Source organism: Oncorhynchus nerka, linkage group LG23 (assembly GCF_034236695.1).
Source record: "Oncorhynchus nerka isolate Pitt River linkage group LG23, Oner_Uvic_2.0, whole genome shotgun sequence".
Classification (NCBI taxonomy): domain Eukaryota; kingdom Metazoa; phylum Chordata; class Actinopteri; order Salmoniformes; family Salmonidae; genus Oncorhynchus; species Oncorhynchus nerka.
The window spans coordinates 39,115,819-39,135,813 of record NC_088418.1 but is presented as its reverse complement, the minus strand read 5'-3'; the positions used below and the strand labels follow the sequence as shown (position 1 = coordinate 39,135,813).

Sequence of the window (19,995 nt, the reverse complement as noted above, 5' to 3'; positions counted from 1 at the left end):
CAGAGCAATGGCAAGGCCATGTGTCAATCCCATCGAGACATTTAACAAACGTGTTGTCAGGCCGAGTGGTCTCAAGTGCTTGATTAAGTGTGTTGAGGTGTCGGTTCAAATCCCACCATTGAGGTTGCCCTTGGTGAAGCTATTGTTCAATACCTGAATCGTATTAGTCGCTCTAGGATTGCGCAGGGATTCTATATTCATGTGGGGCCATGTAAGAGAGGAAATAACAAATGTTTTGTGAAGAGGTTGGTGTTATAATCCACACATGCAGTTCATCGCCTTCACCACTCAGATACCAAGTCTGGTGCTCTCGCTGTGGCAGTCAGTAATTTTACCAGTGTTTGTGAAAGCCAAAATCTTCCAGTGCCAAAACAAAGCACAGAATTTTAATTGTTACACGATGAGGATGGGATTCGAACCCATGCATGCAGAGCACAATGGATTAGCAGTCCATCGCCTTAACCACTCGGCCACCTCATCCTGTATTTTGGAAGTGGCAAATGATCTTGAAAAACTGTAGTTGCTGTATGTAAACCCTAAATTGAAATCAATGAAAGTTAGGCAGAGCAATGGCAAGGCCATGTGTCAATCCCATCGAGACATTTAACAAACGTGTTGTCAGGCCGAGTGGTCTCAAGTGCTTGATTAAGTGTGTTGAGGTGTCGGTTCAAATCCCACCATTGAGGTTGCCCTTGGTGAAGCTATTGTTCAATACCTGAATCGTATTAGTCGCTCTAGGATTGCGCAGGGATTCTATATTCATGTGGGGCCATGTAAGAGAGGAAATAACAAATGTTTTGTGAAGAGGTTGGTGTTATAATCCACACATGCAGTTCATCGCCTTCACCACTCAGATACCAAGTCTGGTGCTCTCGCTGTGGCAGTCAGTAATTTTACCAGTGTTTGTGAAAGTCAAAATCTTCCAGTGCCAAAATAAAGCACATAATTTTAATTGTTACACGATGAGGATGGGATTCGAACCCATGCATGCAGAGCACAATGGATTAGCAGTCCATCGCCTTAACCACTCGGCCACCACATCCTGTATTTTGGAAGTGGCAAATGATCTTAAAAAACTGTAGTTGCTGTATGTAAACCCTAAATTGAAATCAATGAAAGTTAGGCAGAGCAATGGCAAGGCCATGTGTCAATCCCATCGAGACATTTAACAAACGTGTTGTCAGGCCGAGTGGTCTCAAGTGCTTGATTAAGTGTGTTGAGGTGTCGGTTCAAATCCCACCATTGAGGTTGCCCTTGGTGAAGCTATTGTTCAATACCTGAATCGTATTAGTCGCTCTAGGATTGCGCAGGGATTCTATATTCATGTGGGGCCATGTAAGAGAGGAAATAACAAATGTTTTGTGAAGAGGTTGGTGTTATAATCCACACATGCAGTTCATCGCCTTCACCACTCAGATACCAAGTCTGGTGCTCTCGCTGTGGCAGTCAGTAATTTTACCAGTGTTTGTGAAAGTCAAAATCTTCCAGTGCCAAAATAAAGCACATAATTTTAATTGTTACACGATGAGGATGGGATTCGAACCCATGCATGCAGAGCACAATGGATTAGCAGTCCATCGCCTTAACCACTCGGCCACCTCATCCTGTATTTTGGAAGTGGCAAATGATCTTAAAAACTGTAGTTGCTGTATGTAAACCCTAAATTGAAATCAATGAAAGTTAGGCAGAGCAATGGCAAGGCCATGTGTCAATCCCATCGAGACATTTAACAAACGTGTTGTCAGGCCGAGTGGTCTCAAGTGCTTGATTAAGTGTGTTGAGGTGTCGGTTCAAATCCCACCATTGAGGTTGCCCTTGGTGAAGCTATTGTTCAATACCTGAATCGTATTAGTCGCTCTAGGATTGCGCAGGGATTCTATATTCATGTGGGGCCATGTAAGAGAGGAAATAACAAATGTTTTGTGAAGAGGTTGGTGTTATAATCCACACATGCAGTTCATCGCCTTCACCACTCAGATACCAAGTCTGGTGCTCTCGCTGTGGCAGTCAGTAATTTTACCAGTGTTTGTGAAAGTCAAAATCTTCCAGTGCCAAAACAAAGCACAGAATTTTAATTGTTACACGATGAGGATGGGATTCGAACCCATGCATGCAGAGCACAATGGATTAGCAGTCCATCGCCTTAACCACTCGGCCACCTCATCCTGTATTTTGGAAGTGGCAAATGATCTTAAAAAACTGTAGTTGCTGTATGTAAACCCTAAATTGAAATCAATGAAAGTTAGGCAGAGCAATGGCAAGGCCATGTGTCAATCCCATCGAGACATTTAACAAACGTGTTGTCAGGCCGAGTGGTCTCAAGTGCTTGATTAAGTGTGTTGAGGTGTCGGTTCAAATCCCACCATTGAGGTTGCCCTTGGTGAAGCTATTGTTCAATACCTGAATCGTATTAGTCGCTCTAGGATTGCGCAGGGATTCTATATTCATGTGGGGCCATGTAAGAGAGGAAATAACAAATGTTTTGTGAAGAGGTTGGTGTTATAATCCACACATGCAGTTCATCGCCTTCACCACTCAGATACCAAGTCTGGTGCTCTCGCTGTGGCAGTCAGTAATTTTACCAGTGTTTGTGAAAGTCAAAATCTTCCAGTGCCAAAACAAAGCACAGAATTTTAATTGTTACACGATGAGGATGGGATTCGAACCCATGCATGCAGAGCACAATGGATTAGCAGTCCATCGCCTTAACCACTCGGCCACCTCATCCTGTATTTTGGAAGTGGCAAATGATCTTAAAAAACTGTAGTTGCTGTATGTAAACCCTAAATTGAAATCAATGAAAGTTAGGCAGAGCAATGGCAAGGCCATGTGTCAATCCCATCGAGACATTTAACAAACGTGTTGTCAGGCCGAGTGGTCTCAAGTGCTTGATTAAGTGTGTTGAGGTGTCGGTTCAAATCCCACCATTGAGGTTGCCCTTGGTGAAGCTATTGTTCAATACCTGAATCGTATTAGTCGCTCTAGGATTGCGCAGGGATTCTATATTCATGTGGGGCCATGTAAGAGAGGAAATAACAAATGTTTTGTGAAGAGGTTGGTGTTATAATCCACACATGCAGTTCATCGCCTTCACCACTCAGATACCAAGTCTGGTGCTCTCGCTGTGGCAGTCAGTAATTTTACCAGTGTTTGTGAAAGCCAAAATCTTCCAGTGCCAAAACAAAGCACAGAATTTTAATTGTTACACGATGAGGATGGGATTCGAACCCATGCATGCAGAGCACAATGGATTAGCAGTCCATCGCCTTAACCACTCGGCCACCACATCCTGTATTTTGGAAGTGGCAAATGATCTTAAAAAACTGTAGTTGCTGTATGTAAACCCTAAATTGAAATCAATGAAAGTTAGGCAGAGCAATGGCAAGGCCATGTGTCAATCCCATCGAGACATTTAACAAACGTGTTGTCAGGCCGAGTGGTCTCAAGTGCTTGATTAAGTGTGTTGAGGTGTCGGTTCAAATCCCACCATTGAGGTTGCCCTTGGTGAAGCTATTGTTCAATACCTGAATCGTATTAGTCGCTCTAGGATTGCGCAGGGATTCTATATTCATGTGGGGCCATGTAAGAGAGGAAATAACAAATGTTTTGTGAAGAGGTTGGTGTTATAATCCACACATGCAGTTCATCGCCTTCACCACTCAGATACCAAGTCTGGTGCTCTCGCTGTGGCAGTCAGTAATTTTACCAGTGTTTGTGAAAGCCAAAATCTTCCAGTGCCAAAACAAAGCACAGAATTTTAATTGTTACACGATGAGGATGGGATTCGAACCCATGCATGCAGAGCACAATGGATTAGCAGTCCATCGCCTTAACCACTCGGCCACCTCATCCTGTATTTTGGAAGTGGCAAATGATCTTAAAAAACTGTAGTTGCTGTATGTAAACCCTAAATTGAAATCAATGAAAGTTAGGCAGAGCAATGGCAAGGCCATGTGTCAATCCCATCGAGACATTTAACAAACGTGTTGTCAGGCCGAGTGGTCTCAAGTGCTTGATTAAGTGTGTTGAGGTGTCGGTTCAAATCCCACCATTGAGGTTGCCCTTGGTGAAGCTATTGTTCAATACCTGAATCGTATTAGTCGCTCTAGGATTGCGCAGGGATTCTATATTCATGTGGGGCCATGTAAGAGAGGAAATAACAAATGTTTTGTGAAGAGGTTGGTGTTATAATCCACACATGCAGTTCATCGCCTTCACCACTCAGATACCAAGTCTGGTGCTCTCGCTGTGGCAGTCAGTAATTTTACCAGTGTTTGTGAAAGCCAAAATCTTCCAGTGCCAAAACAAAGCACAGAATTTTAATTGTTACACGATGAGGATGGGATTCGAACCCATGCATGCAGAGCACAATGGATTAGCAGTCCATCGCCTTAACCACTCGGCCACCTCATCCTGTATTTTGGAAGTGGCAAATGATCTTAAAAAACTGTAGTTGCTGTATGTAAACCCTAAATTGAAATCAATGAAAGTTAGGCAGAGCAATGGCAAGGCCATGTGTCAATCCCATCGAGACATTTAACAAACGTGTTGTCAGGCCGAGTGGTCTCAAGTGCTTGATTAAGTGTGTTGAGGTGTCGGTTCAAATCCCACCATTGAGGTTGCCCTTGGTGAAGCTATTGTTCAATACCTGAATCGTATTAGTCGCTCTAGGATTGCGCAGGGATTCTATATTCATGTGGGGCCATGTAAGAGAGGAAATAACAAATGTTTTGTGAAGAGGTTGGTGTTATAATCCACACATGCAGTTCATCGCCTTCACCACTCAGATACCAAGTCTGGTGCTCTCGCTGTGGCAGTCAGTAATTTTACCAGTGTTTGTGAAAGTCAAAATCTTCCAGTGCCAAAATAAAGCACATAATTTTAATTGTTACACGATGAGGATGGGATTCGAACCCATGCATGCAGAGCACAATGGATTAGCAGTCCATCGCCTTAACCACTCGGCCACCACATCCTGTATTTTGGAAGTGGCAAATGATCTTAAAAAACTGTAGTTGCTGTATGTAAACCCTAAATTGAAATCAATGAAAGTTAGGCAGAGCAATGGCAAGGCCATGTGTCAATCCCATCGAGACATTTAACAAACGTGTTGTCAGGCCGAGTGGTCTCAAGTGCTTGATTAAGTGTGTTGAGGTGTCGGTTCAAATCCCACCATTGAGGTTGCCCTTGGTGAAGCTATTGTTCAATACCTGAATCGTATTAGTCGCTCTAGGATTGCGCAGGGATTCTATATTCATGTGGGGCCATGTAAGAGAGGAAATAACAAATGTTTTGTGAAGAGGTTGGTGTTATAATCCACACATGCAGTTCATCGCCTTCACCACTCAGATACCAAGTCTGGTGCTCTCGCTGTGGCAGTCAGTAATTTTACCAGTGTTTGTGAAAGCCAAAATCTTCCAGTGCCAAAACAAAGCACAGAATTTTAATTGTTACACGATGAGGATGGGATTCGAACCCATGCATGCAGAGCACAATGGATTAGCATTCCATCGCCTTAACCACTCGGCCACCTCATCCTGTATTCTGGAAGTGGCAAATGATCTTAAAAAACTGTAGTTGCTGTATGTAAACCCTAAATTGAAATCAATGAAAGTTAGGCAGAGCAATGGCAAGGCCATGTGTCAATCCCATCGAGACATTTAACAAACGTGTTGTCAGGCCGAGTGGTCTCAAGTGCTTGATTAAGTGTGTTGAGGTGTCGGTTCAAATCCCACCATTGAGGTTGCCCTTGGTGAAGCTATTGTTCAATACCTGAATCGTATTATTTGCTCTAGGATTGCGCAGGGATTCTATATTCATGTGGGGCCATGTAAGAGAGGAAATAACAAATGTTTTGTGAAGAGGTTGGTGTTATAATCCACACATGCAGTTCATCGCCTTCACCACTCAGATACCAAGTCTGGTGCTCTCGCTGTGGCAGTCAGTAATTTTACCAGTGTTTGTGAAAGTCAAAATCTTCCAGTGCCAAAATAAAGCACATAATTTTAATTGTTACACGATGAAGATGGGATTCGAACCCATGCATGCAGAGCACAATGGATTAGCAGTCCATCGCCTTAACCACTCGGCCACCTCATCCTGTATTTTGGAAGTGGCAAATGATCTTAAAAACTGTAGTTGCTGTATGTAAACCCTAAATTGAAATCAATGAAAGTTAGGCAGAGCAATGGCAAGGCCATGTGTCAATCCCATCGAGACATTTAACAAACGTGTTGTCAGGCCGAGTGGTCTCAAGTGCTTGATTAAGTGTGTTGAGGTGTCGGTTCAAATCCCACCATTGAGGTTGCCCTTGGTGAAGCTATTGTTCAATACCTGAATCGTATTAGTCGCTCTAGGATTGCGCAGGGATTCTATATTCATGTGGGGCCATGTAAGAGAGGAAATAACAAATGTTTTGTGAAGAGGTTGGTGTTATAATCCACACATGCAGTTCATCGCCTTCACCACTCAGATACCAAGTCTGGTGCTCTCGCTGTGGCAGTCAGTAATTTTACCAGTGTTTGTGAAAGTCAAAATCTTCCAGTGCCAAAATAAAGCACATAATTTTAATTGTTACACGATGAGGATGGGATTCGAACCCATGCATGCAGAGCACAATGGATTAGCAGTCCATCGCCTTAACCACTCGGCCACCACATCCTGTATTTTGGAAGTGGCAAATGATCTTAAAAAACTGTAGTTGCTGTATGTAAACCCTAAATTGAAATCAATGAAAGTTAGGCAGAGCAATGGCAAGGCCATGTGTCAATCCCATCGAGACATTTAACAAACGTGTTGTCAGGCCGAGTGGTCTCAAGTGCTTGATTAAGTGTGTTGAGGTGTCGGTTCAAATCCCACCATTGAGGTTGCCCTTGGTGAAGCTATTGTTCAATACCTGAATCGTATTAGTCGCTCTAGGATTGCGCAGGGATTCTATATTCATGTGGGGCCATGTAAGAGAGGAAATAACAAATGTTTTGTGAAGAGGTTGGTGTTATAATCCACACATGCAGTTCATCGCCTTCACCACTCAGATACCAAGTCTGGTGCTCTCGCTGTGGCAGTCAGTAATTTTACCAGTGTTTGTGAAAGTCAAAATCTTCCAGTGCCAAAATAAAGCACAGAATTTTAATTGTTACACGATGAGGATGGGATTCGAACCCATGCATGCAGAGCACAATGGATTAGCAGTCCATCGCCTTAACCACTCGGCCACCTCATCCTGTATTTTGGAAGTGGCAAATGATCTTAAAAAACTGTAGTTGCTGTATGTAAACCCTAAATTGAAATCAATGAAAGTTAGGCAGAGCAATGGCAAGGCCATGTGTCAATCCCATCGAGACATTTAACAAACGTGTTGTCAGGCCGAGTGGTCTCAAGTGCTTGATTAAGTGTGTTGAGGTGTCGGTTCAAATCCCACCATTGAGGTTGCCCTTGGTGAAGCTATTGTTCAATACCTGAATCGTATTAGTCGCTCTAGGATTGCGCAGGGATTCTATATTCATGTGGGGCCATGTAAGAGAGGAAATAACAAATGTTTTGTGAAGAGGTTGGTGTTATAATCCACACATGCAGTTCATCGCCTTCACCACTCAGATACCAAGTCTGGTGCTCTCGCTGTGGCAGTCAGTAATTTTACCAGTGTTTGTGAAAGTCAAAATCTTCCAGTGCCAAAATAAAGCACAGAATTTTAATTGTTACACGATGAGGATGGGATTCGAACCCATGCATGCAGAGCACAATGGATTAGCAGTCCATCGCCTTAACCACTCGCCCACCTCTTCCTGTATTTTGGAAGTGGCAAATGATCTTAAAAAACTGTAGTTGCTGTATGTAAACCCTAAATTGAAATCAATGAAAGTTAGGCAGAGCAATGGCAAGGCCATGTGTCAATCCCATCGAGACATTTAACAAACGTGTTGTCAGGCCGAGTGGTCTCAAGTGCTTGATTAAGTGTGTTGAGGTGTCGGTTCAAATCCCACCATTGAGGTTGCCCTTGGTGAAGCTATTGTTCAATACCTGAATCGTATTAGTCGCTCTAGGATTGCGCAGGGATTCTATATTCATGTGGGGCCATGTAAGAGAGGAAATAACAAATGTTTTGTGAAGAGGTTGGTGTTATAATCCACACATGCAGTTCATCGCCTTCACCACTCAGATACCAAGTCTGGTGCTCTCGCTGTGGCAGTCAGTAATTTTACCAGTGTTTGTGAAAGTCAAAATCTTCCAGTGCCAAAATAAAGCACAGAATTTTAATTGTTACACGATGAGGATGGGATTCGAACCCATGCATGCAGAGCACAATGGATTAGCAGTCCATCGCCTTAACCACTCGGCCACCTCATCCTGTATTTTGGAAGTGGCAAATGATCTTAAAAAACTGTAGTTGCTGTATGTAAACCCTAAATTGAAATCAATGAAAGTTAGGCAGAGCAATGGCAAGGCCATGTGTCAATCCCATCGAGACATTTAACAAACGTGTTGTCAGGCCGAGTGGTCTCAAGTGCTTGATTAAGTGTGTTGAGGTGTCGGTTCAAATCCCACCATTGAGGTTGCCCTTGGTGAAGCTATTGTTCAATACCTGAATCGTATTAGTCGCTCTAGGATTGCGCAGGGATTCTATATTCATGTGGGGCCATGTAAGAGAGGAAATAACAAATGTTTTGTGAAGAGGTTGGTGTTATAATCCACACATGCAGTTCATCGCCTTCACCACTCAGATACCAAGTCTGTGCTCTCGCTGTGGCAGTCAGTAATTTTACCAGTGTTTGTGAAAGTCAAAATCTTCCAGTACCAAAATAAAGGACAGAATTTGAATTGTTACACGATGGGGATGGGATTCGAACCCATGCATGCAGAGCACAATGGATTAGCAGTCCATCGCCTTAACCACTCGGCCACCTCATCCTGTATTTTGGAAGTGGCAAATGATCTTAAAAACTGTAGTTGCTGTATGTAAACCCTAAATTGAAATCAATGAAAGTTAGGCAGAGCAATGGCAAGGCCATGTGTCAATCCCATCGAGACATTTAACAAACGTGTTGTCAGGCCGAGTGGTCTCAAGTGCTTGATTAAGTGTGTTGAGGTGTCGGTTCAAATCCCACCATTGAGGTTGCCCTTGGTGAAGCTATTCTTCAATACCTGAATCGTATTAGTCGCTCTAGGATTGCGCAGGGATTCTATATTCATGTGGGGCCATGTAAGAGAGGAAATAACAAATGTTTTGTGAAGAGGTTGGTGTTATAATCCACACATGCAGTTCATCGCCTTCACCACTCAGATACCAAGTCCTGTGCTCTCGCTGTGGCAGTCAGCAATTTTACCAGTGTTTGTGAAAGTCAAAATCTTCCAGTGCCAAAATAAAGCACAGAATTTTAATTGTTACACGATGAGGATGGGATTCGAACCCATGCATGCAGAGCACAATGGATTAGCAGTCCATCGCCTTAACCACTCGGCCACCTCATCCTGTATTTTGGAAGTGGCAAATGATCTTGAAAAACTGTAGTTGCTGTATGTAAACCCTAAATTGAAATCAATGAAAGTTAGGCAGAGCAATGGCAAGGCCATGTGTCAATCCCATCGAGACATTTAACAAACGTGTTGTCAGGCCGAGTGGTCTCAAGTGCTTGATTAAGTGTGTTGAGGTGTCGGTTCAAATCCCACCATTGAGGTTGCCCTTGGTGAAGCTATTGTTCAATACCTGAATCGTATTAGTCGCTCTAGGATTGCGCAGGGATTCTATATTCATGTGGGGCCATGTAAGAGAGGAAATAACAAATGTTTTGTGAAGAGGTTGGTGTTATAATCCACACATGCAGTTCATCGCCTTCACCACTCAGATACCAAGTCCTGTGCTCTCGCTGTGGCAGTCAGTAATTTTACCAGTGTTTGTGAAAGTCAAAATCTTCCAGTGCCAAAATAAAGCACAGAATTTTAATTGTTACACGATGAGGATGGGATTCGAACCCATGCATGCAGAGCACAATGGATTAGCAGTCCATCGCCTTAACCACTCGGCCACCTCATCCTGTATTTTGGAAGTGGCAAATGATCTTGAAAAACTGTAGTTGCTGTATGTAAACCCTAAATTGAAATCAATGAAAGTTAGGCAGAGCAATGGCAAGGCCATGTGTCAATCCCATCGAGACATTTAACAAACGTGTTGTCAGGCCGAGTGGTCTCAAGTGCTTGATTAAGTGTGTTGAGGTGTCGGTTCAAATCCCACCATTGAGGTTGCCCTTGGTGAAGCTATTGTTCAATACCTGAATCGTATTAGTCGCTCTAGGATTGCGCAGGGATTCTATATTCATGTGGGGCCATGTAAGAGAGGAAATAACAAATGTTTTGTGAAGAGGTTGGTGTTATAATCCACACATGCAGTTCATCGCCTTCACCACTCAGATACCAAGTCCTGTGCTCTCGCTGTGGCAGTCAGCAATTTTACCAGTGTTTGTGAAAGTCAAAATCTTCCAGTGCCAAAATAAAGCACAGAATTTTAATTGTTACACGATGAGGATGGGATTCAACCCATGCATGCAGAGCACAATGGATTAGCAGTCCATCGCCTTAACCACTCGGCCACCTCATCCTGTATTTTGGAAGTGGCAAATGATCTTAAAAACTGTAGTTGCTGTATGTAAACCCTAAATTGAAATCAATGAAAGTTAGGCAGAGCAATGGCAAGGCCATGTGTCAATCCCATCGAGACATTTAACAAACGTGTTGTCAGGCCGAGTGGTCTCAAGTGCTTGATTAAGTGTGTTGAGGTGTCGGTTCAAATCCCACCATTGAGGTTGCCCTTGGTGAAGCTATTGTTCAATACCTGAATCGTATTAGTCGCTCTAGGATTGCGCAGGGATTCTATATTCATGTGGGGCCATGTAAGAGAGGAAATAACAAATGTTTTGTGAAGAGGTTGGTGTTATAATCCACACATGCAGTTCATCGCCTTCACCACTCAGATACCAAGTCCTGTGCTCTCGCTGTGGCAGTCAGCAATTTTACCAGTGTTTGTGAAAGTCAAAATCTTCCAGTGCCAAAATAAAGCACAGAATTTTAATTGTTACACGATGAGGATGGGATTCGAACCCATGCATGCAGAGCACAATGGATTAGCAGTCCATCGCCTTAACCACTCGGCCACCTCATCCTGTATTTTGGAAGTGGCAAATGATCTTAAAAAACTGTAGTTGCTGTATGTAAACCCTAAATTGAAATCAATGAAAGTTAGGCAGAGCAATGGCAAGGCCATGTGTCAATCCCATCGAGACATTTAACAAACGTGTTGTCAGGCCGAGTGGTCTCAAGTGCTTGATTAAGTGTGTTGAGGTGTCGGTTCAAATCCCACCATTGAGGTTGCCCTTGGTGAAGCTATTGTTCAATACCTGAATCGTATTAGTCGCTCTAGGATTGCGCAGGGATTCTATATTCATGTGGGGCCATGTAAGAGAGGAAATAACAAATGTTTTGTGAAGAGGTTGGTGTTATAATCCACACATGCAGTTCATCGCCTTCACCACTCAGATACCAAGTCCTGTGCTCTCGCTGTGGCAGTCAGTGATTTTACCAGTGTTTGTGAAAGTCAAAATCTTCCAGTGCCAAAATAAAGCACAGAATTTTAATTGTTACACGATGAGGATGGGATTCGAACCCATGCATGCAGAGCACAATGGATTAGCAGTCCATCGCCTTAACCACTCGGCCACCTCATCCTGTATTATGGAAGTGGCAAATGATCTTAAAAAACTGTAGTTGCTGTATGTAAACCCTAAATTGAAATCAATGAAAGTTAGGCAGAGCAATAGCAAGGCCATGTGTCAACCCATCGAGACATTTAACAAACGTGTTGTCAGGCCGAGTGGTTTCAAGTGCTTGATTAAGTGTGTTGAGGTGTCGGTTCAAATCCAACCATTGAGGTTGCCCTTGGTGAAGCTGTTGTTCAATACCTGAATCGTATTAGTCGCTCTAGGATTGCGCAGGGATTCTATATTCATGTGGGGCCATGTAAGAGAGGAAATAACAAATGTTTTGTGAAGAGGTTGGTGTTATAATCCACACATGCAGTTCATCGCCTTCACCACTCAGATACCAAGTCTGGTGCTCTCGCTGTGGCAGTCAGTAATTTTACCAGTGTTTGTGAAAGTCAAAATCTTCCAGTGCCAAAACAAAGCACAGAATTTTAATTGTTACACGATGAGGATGGGATTCGAACCCATGCATGCAGAGCACAATGGATTAGCAGTCCATCGCCTTAACCACTCGGCCACCTCATCCTGTATTTTGGAAGTGGCAAATGATCTTAAAAAACTGTAGTTGCTGTATGTAAACCCTAAATTGAAATCAATGAAAGTTAGGCAGAGCAATGGCAAGGCCATGTGTCAATCCCATCGAGACATTTAACAAACGTGTTGTCAGGCCGAGTGGTCTCAAGTGCTTGATTAAGTGTGTTGAGGTGTCGGTTCAAATCCCACCATTGAGGTTGCCCTTGGTGAAGCTATTGTTCAATACCTGAATCGTATTAGTCGCTCTAGGATTGCGCAGGGATTCTATATTCATGTGGGGCCATGTAAGAGAGGAAATAACAAATGTTTTGTGAAGAGGTTGGTGTTATAATCCACACATGCAGTTCATCGCCTTCACCACTCAGATACCAAGTCTGGTGCTCTCGCTGTGGCAGTCAGTAATTTTACCAGTGTTTGTGAAAGTCAAAATCTTCCAGTGCCAAAATAAAGCACATAATTTTAATTGTTACACGATGAGGATGGGATTCGAACCCATGCATGCAGAGCACAATGGATTAGCAGTCCATCGCCTTAACCACTGGCCCACCTCTTCCTGTATTTTGGAAGTGGCAAATGATCTTAAAAAACTGTAGTTGCTGTATGTAAACCCTAAATTGAAATCAATGAAAGTTAGGCAGAGCAATGGCAAGGCCATGTGTCAATCCCATCGAGACATTTAACAAACGTGTTGTCAGGCCGAGTGGTCTCAAGTGCTTGATTAAGTGTGTTGAGGTGTCGGTTCAAATCCCACCATTGAGGTTGCCCTTGGTGAAGCTATTGTTCAATACCTGAATCGTATTAGTCGCTCTAGGATTGCGCAGGGATTCTATATTCATGTGGGGCCATGTAAGAGAGGAAATAACAAATGTTTTGTGAAGAGGTTGATGTTATAATCCACACATGCAGTTCATCGCCTTCACCACTCAGATACCAAGTCCTGTGCTCTCGCTGTGGCAGTCAGCAATTTTACCAGTGTTTTGAAAGTCAAAATCTTCCAGTGCCAAAATAAACCACATAATTTTAATTGTTACACGATGAGGATGGGATTCAAACCCATGCATGCAGAACACAATGGATTAGCAGTACATCACCTTAACCACTCGGCCACCTCATCCTGTATTTTGGAAGTGGCAAATGATCTTAAAAAACTGTAGTTGCTGTATGTAAACCCTAGATTGAAATCAATGAAAGTTAGGCAGAGCAATGGCAGGGCCATGTGTCAATCCCATCGAGACATTTAACAAACGTGTTGTCAGGCCGAGTGGTCTCAAGTGCTTGATTAAGTGTGTTGAGGTGTCGGTTCAAATCCCACCATTGAGGTTGCCCTTGGTGAAGCTATTCTTCAATACCTGAATCGTATTAGTCGCTATAGGATTGCGCAGGGATTCTATATTCATGTGGGGCCATGTAAGAGAGGAAATAACAAATGTTTTGTGAAGAGGTTGGTGTTATAATCCACACATGCAGTTCATCGCCACCACTCAGATACCAAGTCTGGTGCTCTCGCTGTGGCAGTCAGTAATTTTACCAGTGTTTGTGAAAGTCAAAATCTTCCAGTGCCAAAATAAAGCACATAATTTTAATTGTTACACGATGAGGATGGGATTCGAACCCATGCATGCAGAGCACAATGGATTAGCAGTCCATCGCCTTAACCACTCGGCCACCTCATCCTGTATTTTGGAAGTGGCAAATGATCTTAAAAACTGTAGTTGCTGTATGTAAACCCTAAATTGAAATCAATGAAAGTTAGGCAGAGCAATGGCAAGGCCATGTGTCAATCCCATCGAGACATTTAACAAACGTGTTGTCAGGCCGAGTGGTCTCAAGTGCTTGATTAAGTGTGTTGAGGTGTCGGTTCAAATCCCACCATTGAGGTTGCCCTTGGTGAAGCTATTCTTCAATACCTGAATCGTATTAGTCGCTCTAGGATTGCGCAGGGATTCTATATTCATGTGGGGCCATGTAAGAGAGGAAATAACAAATGTTTTGTGAAGAGGTTGGTGTTATAATCCACACATGCAGTTCATCGCCTTCACCACTCAGATACCAAGTCCTGTGCTCTCGCTGTGGCAGTCAGCAATTTTACCAGTGTTTGTGAAAGTCAAAATCTTCCAGTGCCAAAATAAAGCACAGAATTTTAATTGTTACACGATGAGGATGGGATTCGAACCCATGCATGCAGAGCACAATGGATTAGCAGTCCATCGCCTTAACCACTCGGCCACCTCATCCTGTATTTTGGAAGTGGCAAATGATCTTGAAAAACTGTAGTTGCTGTATGTAAACCCTAAATTGAAATCAATGAAAGTTAGGCAGAGCAATGGCAAGGCCATGTGTCAATCCCATCGAGACATTTAACAAACGTGTTGTCAGGCCGAGTGGTCTCAAGTGCTTGATTAAGTGTGTTGAGGTGTCGGTTCAAATCCCACCATTGAGGTTGCCCTTGGTGAAGCTATTCTTCAATACCTGAATCGTATTAGTCGCTCTAGGATTGCGCAGGGATTCTATATTCATGTGGGGCCATGTAAGAGAGGAAATAACAAATGTTTTGTGAAGAGGTTGGTGTTATAATCCACACATGCAGTTCATCGCCTTCACCACTCAGATACCAAGTCCTGTGCTCTCGCTGTGGCAGTCAGCAATTTTACCAGTGTTTGTGAAAGTCAAAATCTTCCAGTGCCAAAATAAAGCACAGAATTTTAATTGTTACACGATGAGGATGGGATTCGAACCCATGCATGCAGAGCACAATGGATTAGCAGTCCATCGCCTTAACCACTCGGCCACCTCATCCTGTATTTTGGAAGTGGCAAATGATCTTGAAAAACTGTAGTTGCTGTATGTAAACCCTAAATTGAAATCAATGAAAGTTAGGCAGAGCAATGGCAAGGCCATGTGTCAATCCCATCGAGACATTTAACAAACGTGTTGTCAGGCCGAGTGGTCTCAAGTGCTTGATTAAGTGTGTTGAGGTGTCGGTTCAAATCCCACCATTGAGGTTGCCCTTGGTGAAGCTATTGTTCAATACCTGAATCGTATTAGTCGCTCTAGGATTGCGCAGGGATTCTATATTCATGTGGGGCCATGTAAGAGAGGAAATAACAAATGTTTTGTGAAGAGGTTGGTGTTATAATCCACACATGCAGTTCATCGCCTTCACCACTCAGATACCAAGTCCTGTGCTCTCGCTGTGGCAGTCAGCAATTTTACCAGTGTTTGTGAAAGTCAAAATCTTCCAGTGCCAAAATAAAGCACAGAATTTTAATTGTTACACGATGAGGATGGGATTCGAACCCATGCATGCAGAGCACAATGGATTAGCAGTCCATCGCCTTAACCACTCGGCCACCTCATCCTGTATTTTGGAAGTGGCAAATGATCTTGAAAAACTGTAGTTGCTGTATGTAAACCCTAAATTGAAATCAATGAAAGTTAGGCAGAGCAATGGCAAGGCCATGTGTCAATCCCATCGAGACATTTAACAAACGTGTTGTCAGGCCGAGTGGTCTCAAGTGCTTGATTAAGTGTGTTGAGGTGTCGGTTCAAATCCCACCATTGAGGTTGCCCTTGGTGAAGCTATTCTTCAATACCTGAATCGTATTAGTCGCTCTAGGATTGCGCAGGGATTCTATATTCATGTGGGGCCATGTAAGAGAGGAAATAACAAATGTTTTGTGAAGAGGTTGGTGTTATAATCCACACATGCAGTTCATCGCCTTCACCACTCAGATACCAAGTCCTGTGCTCTCGCTGTGGCAGTCAGCAATTTTACCAGTGTTTGTGAAAGTCAAAATCTTCCAGTGCCAAAATAAAGCACAGAATTTTAATTGTTACACGATGAGGATGGGATTCGAACCCATGCATGCAGAGCACAATGGATTAGCAGTCCATCGCCTTAACCACTCGGCCACCTCATCCTGTATTTTGGAAGTGGCAAATGATCTTGAAAAACTGTAGTTGCTGTATGTAACCCTAAATTGAAATCAATGAAAGTTAGGCAGAGCAATGGCAAGGCCATGTGTCAATCCCATCGAGACATTTAACAAACGTGTTGTCAGGCCGAGTGGTCTCAAGTGCTTGATTAAGTGTGTTGAGGTGTCGGTTCAAATCCCACCATTGAGGTTGCCCTTGGTGAAGCTATTCTTCAATACCTGAATCGTATTAGTCGCTCTAGGATTGCGCAGGGATTCTATATTCATGTGGGGCCATGTAAGAGAGGAAATAACAAATGTTTTGTGAAGAGGTTGGTGTTATAATCCACACATGCAGTTCATCGCCTTCACCACTCAGATACCAAGTCCTGTGCTCTCGCTGTGGCAGTCAGCAATTTTACCAGTGTTTGTGAAAGTCAAAATCTTCCAGTGCCAAAATAAAGCACAGAATTTTAATTGTTACACGATGAGGATGGGATTCGAACCCATGCATGCAGAGCACAATGGATTAGCAGTCCATCGCCTTAACCACTCGGCCACCTCATCCTGTATTTTGGAAGTGGCAAATGATCTTGAAAAACTGTAGTTGCTGTATGTAAACCCTAAATTGAAATCAATGAAAGTTAGGCAGAGCAATGGCAAGGCCATGTGTCAATCCCATCGAGACATTTAACAAACGTGTTGTCAGGCCGAGTGGTCTCAAGTGCTTGATTAAGTGTGTTGAGGTGTCGGTTCAAATCCCACCATTGAGGTTGCCCTTGGTGAAGCTATTCTTCAATACCTGAATCGTATTAGTCGCTCTAGGATTGCGCAGGGATTCTATATTCATGTGGGGCCATGTAAGAGAGGAAATAACAAATGTTTTGTGAAGAGGTTGGTGTTATAATCCACACATGCAGTTCATCGCCTTCACCACTCAGATACCAAGTCCTGTGCTCTCGCTGTGGCAGTCAGCAATTTTACCAGTGTTTGTGAAAGTCAAAATCTTCCAGTGCCAAAATAAAGCACAGAATTTTAATTGTTACACGATGAGGATGGGATTCGAACCCATGCATGCAGAGCACAATGGATTAGCAGTCCATCGCCTTAACCACTCGGCCACCTCATCCTGTATTTTGGAAGTGGCAAATGATCTTGAAAAACTGTAGTTGCTGTATGTAAACCCTAAATTGAAATCAATGAAAGTTAGGCAGAGCAATGGCAAGGCCATGTGTCAATCCCATCGAGACATTTAACAAACGTGTTGTCAGGCCGAGTGGTCTCAAGTGCTTGATTAAGTGTGTTGAGGTGTCGGTTCAAATCCCACCATTGAGGTTGCCCTTGGTGAAGCTATTCTTCAATACCTGAATCGTATTAGTCGCTCTAGGATTGCGCAGGGATTCTATATTCATGTGGGGCCATGTAAGAGAGGAAATAACAAATGTTTTGTGAAGAGGTTGGTGTTATAATCCACACATGCAGTTCATCGCCTTCACCACTGAGATACGAAGTCCTGTGCTCTCGCTGTGGCAGTCAGCAATTTTACCAGTGTTTGTGAAAGTCAAAATCTTCCAGTGCCAAAATAAAGCACAGAATTTTAATTGTTACACGATGAGGATGGGATTCTAACCCATGCATGCAGAGCACAATGGATTAGCAGTCCATCGCCTTAACCACTCGGCCACCTCATCCTGTATTCTGGAAGTGGCAAATGGTCTTGAAAAACTGTAGTTGCTGTATGTAAACCCTAAATTGAAATCAATGAAAGTTAGGCAGAGCAATGGCAAGGCCATGTGTCAATCCCATCGAGACATTTAACAAACGTGTTGTCAGGCCGAGTGGTCTCAAGTGCTTGATTAAGTGTGTTGAGGTGTCGGTTCAAATCCCACCATTGAGGTTGCCCTTGGTGAAGCTATTCTTCAATACCTGAATCGTATTAGTCGCTCTAGGATTGCGCAGGGATTCTATATTCATGTGGGGCCATGTAAGAGAGGAAATAACAAATGTTTTGTGAAGAGGTTGGTGTTATAATCCACACATGCAGTTCATCGCCTTCACCACTCAGATACCAAGTCCTGTGCTCTCGCTGTGGCAGTCAGCAATTTTACCAGTGTTTGTGAAAGTCAAAATCTTCCAGTGCCAAAATAAAGCACAGAATTTGAATTGTTAGACGATGAGGATGGGATTCGAACCCATGCATGCAGAGCACAATGGATTAGCAGTCCATCGCCTTAACCACTCGGCCACCTCATCCTGTATTTTGGAAGTGGCAAATGATCTTGAAAAACTGTAGTTGCTGTATGTAAACCCTAAATTGAAATCAATGAAAGTTAGGCAGAGCAATGGCAAGGCCATGTGTCAATCCCATCGAGACATTTAACAAACGTGTTGTCAGGCCGAGTGGTCTCAAGTGCTTGATTAAGTGTGTTGAGGTGTCGGTCCAAATCCCACCATTGAGGTTGCCCTTGGTGAAGCTATTCTTCAATACCTGAATCGTATTAGTCGCTCTAGGATTGCGCAGGGATTCTATATTCATGTGGGGCCATGTAAGAGAGGAAATAACAAATGTTTTGTGAAGAGGTTGGTGTTATAATCCACACATGCAGTTCATCGCCTTCACCACTCAGATACCAAGTCCTGTGCTCTCGCTGTGGCAGTCAGCAATTTTACCAGTGTTTGTGAAAGTCAAAATATTCCAGTGCCAAAATAAAGCACAGAATTTTAATTGTTAGACGATGAGGATGGGATTCGAACCCATGCATGCAGAGCACAATGGATTAGCAGTCCATCGCCTTAACCACTCGGCCACCTCATCCTGTATTTTGGAAGTGGCAAATGATCTTGAAAAACTGTAGTTGCTGTATGTAAACCCTAAATTGAAATCAATGAAAGTTAGGCAGAGCAATGGCAAGGCCATGTGTCAATCCCATCGAGACATTTAACAAACGTGTTGTCAGGCCGAGTGGTCTCAAGTGCTTGATTAAGTGTGTTGAGGTGTCGGTCCAAATCCCACCATTGAGGTTGCCCTTGGTGAAGCTATTCTTCAATACCTGAATCGTATTAGTCGCTCTAGGATTGCGCAGGGATTCTATATTCATGTGGGGCCATGTAAGAGAGGAAATAACAAATGTTTTGTGAAGAGGTTGGTGTTATAATCCACACATGCAGTTCATCGCCTTCACCACTCAGATACCAAGTCCTGTGCTCTCGCTGTGGCAGTCAGCAATTTTACCAGTGTTTGTGAAAGTCAAAATATTCCAGTGCCAAAATAAAGCACAGAATTTTAATTGTTACACGATGAGGATGGGATTCGAACCCATGCATGCAGAGCACAATGGATTAGCAGTCCATCGCCTTAACCACTCGGCCACCTCATCCTGTATTTTGGAAGTGGCAAATGATCTTGAAAAACTGTAGTTGCTGTATGTAAACCCTAAATTGAAATCAATGAAAGTTAGGCAGAGCAATGGCAAGGCCATGTGTCAATCCCATCGAGACATTTAACAAACGTGTTGTCAGGCCGAGTGGTCTCAAGTGCTTGATTAAGTGTGTTGAGGTGTCGGTCCAAATCCCACCATTGAGGTTGCCCTTGGTGAAGCTATTCTTCAATACCTGAATCGTATTAGTCGCTCTAGGATTGCGCAGGGATTCTATATTCATGTGGGGCCATGTAAGAGAGGAAATAACAAATGTTTTGTGAAGAGGTTGGTGTTATAATCCACACATGCAGTTCATCGCCTTCACCACTCAGATACCAAGTCCTGTGCTCTCGCTGTGGCAGTCAGCAATTTTACCAG

At 43.3% G+C, this 19,995-nt stretch overlaps 23 non-coding genes across 23 annotated transcripts; all 23 read right to left on the bottom strand.

Moving 5' to 3' along the window:
- Positions 1 to 398: 398 nt before the first annotated feature.
- trnas-gcu (transfer RNA serine (anticodon GCU)) lies at positions 399 to 480 on the bottom strand. The gene has a single exon. It is a non-coding gene; the product is annotated as a tRNA-Ser (tRNA).
- A 1,042-nt stretch (positions 481 to 1,522) lies between these two features.
- Positions 1,523 to 1,604, bottom strand: trnas-gcu (transfer RNA serine (anticodon GCU)). The gene has a single exon. It is a non-coding gene; the product is annotated as a tRNA-Ser (tRNA).
- A 479-nt stretch (positions 1,605 to 2,083) lies between these two features.
- Positions 2,084 to 2,165, bottom strand: trnas-gcu (transfer RNA serine (anticodon GCU)). Its single transcript has one exon. It is a non-coding gene; the product is annotated as a tRNA-Ser (tRNA).
- A 480-nt stretch (positions 2,166 to 2,645) lies between these two features.
- On the bottom strand, positions 2,646 to 2,727 carry trnas-gcu (transfer RNA serine (anticodon GCU)). The gene has a single exon. It is a non-coding gene; the product is annotated as a tRNA-Ser (tRNA).
- Positions 2,728 to 3,769: 1,042 nt separating this feature from the next.
- On the bottom strand, positions 3,770 to 3,851 carry trnas-gcu (transfer RNA serine (anticodon GCU)). Its single transcript has one exon. It is a non-coding gene; the product is annotated as a tRNA-Ser (tRNA).
- Positions 3,852 to 4,331: 480 nt separating this feature from the next.
- Positions 4,332 to 4,413, bottom strand: trnas-gcu (transfer RNA serine (anticodon GCU)). The gene has a single exon. It is a non-coding gene; the product is annotated as a tRNA-Ser (tRNA).
- A 2,727-nt stretch (positions 4,414 to 7,140) lies between these two features.
- trnas-gcu (transfer RNA serine (anticodon GCU)) lies at positions 7,141 to 7,222 on the bottom strand. Its single transcript has one exon. It is a non-coding gene; the product is annotated as a tRNA-Ser (tRNA).
- Positions 7,223 to 8,264: 1,042 nt separating this feature from the next.
- trnas-gcu (transfer RNA serine (anticodon GCU)) lies at positions 8,265 to 8,346 on the bottom strand. Its single transcript has one exon. It is a non-coding gene; the product is annotated as a tRNA-Ser (tRNA).
- A 1,040-nt stretch (positions 8,347 to 9,386) lies between these two features.
- On the bottom strand, positions 9,387 to 9,468 carry trnas-gcu (transfer RNA serine (anticodon GCU)). The gene has a single exon. It is a non-coding gene; the product is annotated as a tRNA-Ser (tRNA).
- Positions 9,469 to 9,948: 480 nt separating this feature from the next.
- Positions 9,949 to 10,030, bottom strand: trnas-gcu (transfer RNA serine (anticodon GCU)). The gene has a single exon. It is a non-coding gene; the product is annotated as a tRNA-Ser (tRNA).
- Positions 10,031 to 11,070: 1,040 nt separating this feature from the next.
- On the bottom strand, positions 11,071 to 11,152 carry trnas-gcu (transfer RNA serine (anticodon GCU)). The gene has a single exon. It is a non-coding gene; the product is annotated as a tRNA-Ser (tRNA).
- A 480-nt stretch (positions 11,153 to 11,632) lies between these two features.
- trnas-gcu (transfer RNA serine (anticodon GCU)) lies at positions 11,633 to 11,714 on the bottom strand. The gene has a single exon. It is a non-coding gene; the product is annotated as a tRNA-Ser (tRNA).
- Positions 11,715 to 12,193: 479 nt separating this feature from the next.
- trnas-gcu (transfer RNA serine (anticodon GCU)) lies at positions 12,194 to 12,275 on the bottom strand. The gene has a single exon. It is a non-coding gene; the product is annotated as a tRNA-Ser (tRNA).
- A 1,600-nt stretch (positions 12,276 to 13,875) lies between these two features.
- Positions 13,876 to 13,957, bottom strand: trnas-gcu (transfer RNA serine (anticodon GCU)). Its single transcript has one exon. It is a non-coding gene; the product is annotated as a tRNA-Ser (tRNA).
- Positions 13,958 to 14,436: 479 nt separating this feature from the next.
- On the bottom strand, positions 14,437 to 14,518 carry trnas-gcu (transfer RNA serine (anticodon GCU)). The gene has a single exon. It is a non-coding gene; the product is annotated as a tRNA-Ser (tRNA).
- Positions 14,519 to 14,998: 480 nt separating this feature from the next.
- On the bottom strand, positions 14,999 to 15,080 carry trnas-gcu (transfer RNA serine (anticodon GCU)). Its single transcript has one exon. It is a non-coding gene; the product is annotated as a tRNA-Ser (tRNA).
- A 480-nt stretch (positions 15,081 to 15,560) lies between these two features.
- trnas-gcu (transfer RNA serine (anticodon GCU)) lies at positions 15,561 to 15,642 on the bottom strand. Its single transcript has one exon. It is a non-coding gene; the product is annotated as a tRNA-Ser (tRNA).
- A 480-nt stretch (positions 15,643 to 16,122) lies between these two features.
- trnas-gcu (transfer RNA serine (anticodon GCU)) lies at positions 16,123 to 16,204 on the bottom strand. Its single transcript has one exon. It is a non-coding gene; the product is annotated as a tRNA-Ser (tRNA).
- A 479-nt stretch (positions 16,205 to 16,683) lies between these two features.
- trnas-gcu (transfer RNA serine (anticodon GCU)) lies at positions 16,684 to 16,765 on the bottom strand. The gene has a single exon. It is a non-coding gene; the product is annotated as a tRNA-Ser (tRNA).
- A 480-nt stretch (positions 16,766 to 17,245) lies between these two features.
- Positions 17,246 to 17,327, bottom strand: trnas-gcu (transfer RNA serine (anticodon GCU)). The gene has a single exon. It is a non-coding gene; the product is annotated as a tRNA-Ser (tRNA).
- Positions 17,328 to 18,369: 1,042 nt separating this feature from the next.
- Positions 18,370 to 18,451, bottom strand: trnas-gcu (transfer RNA serine (anticodon GCU)). The gene has a single exon. It is a non-coding gene; the product is annotated as a tRNA-Ser (tRNA).
- Positions 18,452 to 18,931: 480 nt separating this feature from the next.
- Positions 18,932 to 19,013, bottom strand: trnas-gcu (transfer RNA serine (anticodon GCU)). Its single transcript has one exon. It is a non-coding gene; the product is annotated as a tRNA-Ser (tRNA).
- A 480-nt stretch (positions 19,014 to 19,493) lies between these two features.
- Positions 19,494 to 19,575, bottom strand: trnas-gcu (transfer RNA serine (anticodon GCU)). The gene has a single exon. It is a non-coding gene; the product is annotated as a tRNA-Ser (tRNA).
- Positions 19,576 to 19,995: the final 420 nt, after the last annotated feature.